We start from the raw sequence: 5064 nt of genomic DNA, 5'->3' as shown, positions 1-5064 counted from the left end.
AAAATTAACAAAATCGGAGAAGGACCGCGCCTACTTCTAAAAAAAAAATTTTTAAAGTACAATTTTAACAAAAAATTTAATATCTTTACAGTATATAAGTAAATTATGTCAACATTCAACCCCAGTAATGATATAGTGCAACAAAATACAAAAATAAAAGAAAATTTCAAAATGGGCGTGGCTCCGCCCTTTTTCATTTAATTTGTCTAGGATACTTTTAACGCCATAAGTCGAACAAAAATTAACCAATCCTTTTGAAATTTGGTAGGGCATAGATTTTATGATGCTAACTGTTTGCTGTGAAAACGGGCGAAATCGGTTGATGCCACGCCCAGTTTTTATACACAGTCGTTCGTCTGTCCTTCCGCATGGCCGTTAACACGATAACTTGAGCAAAAATCGACATATCTTTAATGAACTTAGTTCACGTACTTACTTGAACTCACTTTATCTTGGTATAAAAAATTAACGAAATCCGACAATGACCACGCCCACTTTTTCGATATCGAAAATTACGAAAAATGAAAAAAATGCCATAATTCTATACCAAATACGAAAAAAGGGATGAAACATGGTGAGGTAATTGGATTGGTTTATTGACGCGAAATATAACTTTAGAAAAAACTTTATAAAATGGTTGTGACACCTACCATATTAAGTAGAAGAAAATGAAAAAGTTCTGCAGGGCGAAATAAAAAACCCTTAAAATCTTGGCAGGTGTTACATATACAAATAAATTAGCGGTATCCAACAGATGATGTTCTGGGTCACCCTGGTCCACATTTTGGTCGATATCTGGAAAACGCCTTCACATATACAACTACCACCACTCCCTTTTAAAACCCTCATTAATACCTTAAATTTGATACCCATATCGTACAAACACATTCTAGAGTCACCCCTGGTCCACCTTTATGGCGATATTTCGAAACAGCTTCCACCTATAGAACTAAGGCCCACTCCCTTTTAAAATACTCATTAACACCTTTCGTTTGACACCCATATTGTACAAACGCATTCTAGAGTCACCCCTGGTCCACCTTTATGGCGATATCTCGAAAACGCGACCACCTATACAACTACCACCACTCCCTTTTAAAACCCTCATTAATACCTTTCTTTTGATACCCATATTGTACTAACAAATTCTAGGGCCACCACTGGTGCACCTTTATGGCGATATCTCGAAACGGCGTCCACCTATGGAACTAAGGATTACTCCCTTTTAAATACTCATTAACACCTTTCATTTGATACCCATATCGTGCAAACAAATTCTAGAGTCAACCCTGATCCACCTTTATGGCGATATCCCTAAATGGCGTCCACATATAGAACTATGGCCCACTCCCTCATAAAATACCCTTTAAAGCCTTTCATTTGATACATATGTCATACAAACACATTCCAGGGTTTCCCTCGGTTCATTTTCCTACCTGGTTATTTTCCCTTATGTTGTCACCATAGCTCTCAACTGAGTATGTAATGTTCGGTTACACCCGAACTTAACCTTCCTTACTTGTTTTTATTTGTTACCAAAGTGTCAAGATAGGGTAGCTCTCCATCTTTCTCCAGCTCTACTGTAAATTTGATAGTGCTGTAGTATCCATTTAGCAATTTTAACATGCTTTCTATTTCTGTAGTTTTTACAACCGTAAAAATATCATCCACATATTTTGTCAACAATCGAGGTTTGTTTTTCGCATCTCTTTCAAACTTCATAAGCAACTCTTCCATAACGATGTCAGCTATTACTGGGGAAGCTGGAGAACCCATGGGCATTCCTGTATGTTGCTCGTAAATCTTGTTTTTGTATTTGAAGTAACGGTTATCCTTGATGCAGAATTTAACAATGTTAAGAAATAGTTCCTTTGTGAGCGATGTGTGTTTTTTTATGTCATTCCATCTTGAAGATATGATTTCAATGGCCACATCCACATCTATGCTAGGGAACAAGGAGACCACATCGAACGAGACTACACTTTCATCATCATAAATATATGTGCCTTTAATCTTATCTTTGAATGCGGACGAATCTTTGACATTATATTCTGACGATGTATTTAAATTTTTGAGGATTTGGACTACATATTTGCATAAGTTGTAAGACGGAGCGTCAATGGACGAACAAATGGGTCGGAGCGGTATGCCATCTTTATGTATTTTCGGCAAACCATATGTTCTAGGAAGGTTTGCGTTTTCGCTCTCGAAAAATGCAATTGAATGAGATGTGTCCAAGGCTAATGTAAGTTGTGATCTCAATATATTTGTCTCTCTTTTGTATTGTCTTAAGAGTTCATGTTTCATGCATATTATAATGTTCAAGAGTTTCGTTTGCACTTTATCAATATATGAGGAAATTATATTGGGGAACTGTTGTTGTTTATGGTGTACCTGATGTTTTTTGTTGCGTTTATAATGAAGTTCGGTTTCAAACCATTTCTTTTACATCTTTCTAAAAACTTGGTCGACTCAGCTAATCTTGTGATTTGTTGTGTCGTATGTTGATAGCATTTGATACATCTGTTGGTTTGTTTATCATACTTGTGTTTGATGGTTTGATACACTTTTAGTGTTTTTTTGTTTCGCTGTGCTCTCCGATTTGTCATAATTTTTCATTTTTGATGGCCTTGTTTATTTAAAAAATGTAACTTTGTTCCTCCATAAACAAATTTTAAAAGCAGCAAATATTCCAAACATATTTTGATATCTGACCCTATTTCAAGCGATTTATTGACTTTTGAAAGAAATGATTCAATTATTGCTGAACTGCTAGGCTAGGCTCAGATATGCACTTCATAGCTTCGGTATGGTTATCACTAAGACGTTATGCTATGACGTCAATAAGAGGATAAATTGATTTCCATAAGGTTGATTGCATCAGCTGTTTTATACGTTGTGTAAGTGACTTACGTCACTTAAAGGAAACGCAACCCTGCGATCCCAAAGCCCATCACGCATCCCTGCGTGTCGTCCCATAGCGAAGCATCCCTGTTCTATTTCGAACTTCCAACAGTGTTGGAAAGGCTATAAAAGCGCTGTGCGCTCCTGAATTCTCTCTCCTTTGTGTCTACAACTTTCATCAATCAACACAGGTAAACTGTATCAGCACGAAAGCATTCCGATCGTCGCAGTGTTTGTGCCACCGGTAGTTGTAGTGCGTTCAATTAAAATCATTGTTCAGAGTTACATAATCTCATTTTAACTTATTCATTTAAATAACTTTCAAATACGCTTAAGTTAAAACTAAAATTAACGTAAAGTTGAAACTCTCATACTGAATTCTAATATAAAACATAAAAGTTTTTACGTGTTAATATTAATATACGAACTCAATTGAATTAAATATTGAACTTGTGCCAATATCACACATTTCGCCTTCTTTTATTTCATCCCTTGGATCGACCCTTATAGTCCAAATCAGGTGAAATCTCCGTTCCCTTTTGTCCTCATTGGTTATCACCAATTTTAACATGGTCCTTGCAAGCCGAATTTGACGGCACCGAAACGCACCTAATAAAAAAGTGATATTGGCAACGCGAGTAGTTCAACTTCGAAAATCAACGCGCAGGGCAACACTGCTTTGCATTTTATGATACATGCAAGAAAAACAAGAAGCAGCATTTCATAAAATTTTCATCGTTGAACTGAACGGCAGCTGTGGCAGTGGTAAGTGCAAAAAGAAGACAAACACAAAAAAAAAACACTTCTTAAAGAACTAAAAACTTAAATACAATATAGTAAAAGATAGTGAAAGTGAAAAGCGTCGAAAAGTAGAAAACTGCCGCTGCTCAACGAGGGAGCCTAACACGAAAAACGCACGGGCGGTACAGGCACCTTTGGCCGCTTCCTCAGATTTCCTACATCATACAGGCGGTGGAGTCACCTATAACCGCCACATAATAAATGCCCCTATTACCGTTTACAACTCAACTTAGTTGGGTTGTAATTAAAACAACTCAACTTTAAGACAACTCAACTCCTGTTTGGTATTACGAATTACAACTTATTTCAGTTGAAATTGAATTGAGTTGCCAACTCCAGAAAGTGACGATTTGACAAATAAATAAACAGCTGATCAATTTGTGGCAGAAATTTAAGCATTTTCAAATGTGATTTTTTTACTAATATTATATGAAATCTATTTTATAATGACAAAAATGTTGGTGATTGACATTTCGCGAATACGGAAAACATTCGCGTGATCATTCCAATCCCTTGGAACTACCAAGCACCAAGTAAGAAAATATTTAAGTGACAAACAAATAATGAGTTTCATATGAAGTTATTTTGCAGATTTGAAAGGAAGCATTTTACTCAGTACTAAACAAAATTAAGGACCATTTCCGCATACGCGTTCGTATTTTAAAATTATGCGCCATACTCCGATTCCTTGCTGACGGCAGCTATCAAATATGATGTGGACATGATTTTGGTGTTGGACTGGTTTTAGATATTATTGAGGAGAATATTTGTGTGAAGTAGATTAAAACCCAAACAGAAAAAACTGTATTTTACTCAAATAGGATTCCCAGGAGTAGTGATAAGTATCAATGGGACTCGCATATTTATTTCACCTATTTTGGCTGCATCCGAACTGCGGCCAGCCTCGTCCAACTAAAGTCAAAAAGTTATTCAATGTAATTCGTTTAAACGTTGTTTTTTCTAGAAATGTGTACAAAATTGTTGATTATTGTTTGATTAAAAAAGGTTTAACTACCGGCTTTAAATGTTTTGCTTTTTTTTGGTAACGTTTTATAAGCCCGTGCACCATCTAACTCTTATCAAAGGTGGTATCAAAAGACGGGTTTCCATCTCCGTTTTTAGGATTCGAGAGCGGAAATTAAAAATTTTATTTCTATTGAAAGATATTTACAAAGACCCACAAAATGGCCCGAGAGGGTACGAAATATGAGGCCCGTTCCACATTTTTTTTTTGCACAGAATATGTTTCTGCGTTGGCGGCCTTTGGCCGCGATTCGTAAAAATAACTCTGGTTGAGTCCAACACCTTTCTGCATAGCTGTGTACAAAAAATCTGGCAAAATACAACAACCACATGAAA

General features: G+C 36.3%; 1 long non-coding RNA gene across 1 annotated transcript; it reads left to right on the top strand.

Annotated features, from left to right (window-relative positions):
- Positions 1-4095: 4095 nt before the first annotated feature.
- On the top strand, positions 4096-4724 carry LOC137246434 (uncharacterized). Its single transcript, XR_010951489.1, has 2 exons — positions 4096-4238; positions 4297-4724. It is a non-coding gene; the product is annotated as an uncharacterized lncRNA (long non-coding RNA).
- The last annotated feature ends 340 nt before the right edge of the window (positions 4725-5064 follow it).

Source organism: Eurosta solidaginis, chromosome 3 (genome assembly GCF_040869045.1).
Source record: "Eurosta solidaginis isolate ZX-2024a chromosome 3, ASM4086904v1, whole genome shotgun sequence".
NCBI classification, from domain to species: domain Eukaryota; kingdom Metazoa; phylum Arthropoda; class Insecta; order Diptera; family Tephritidae; genus Eurosta; species Eurosta solidaginis.
This window is presented reverse-complemented; position numbering and strand designations above follow the sequence as displayed.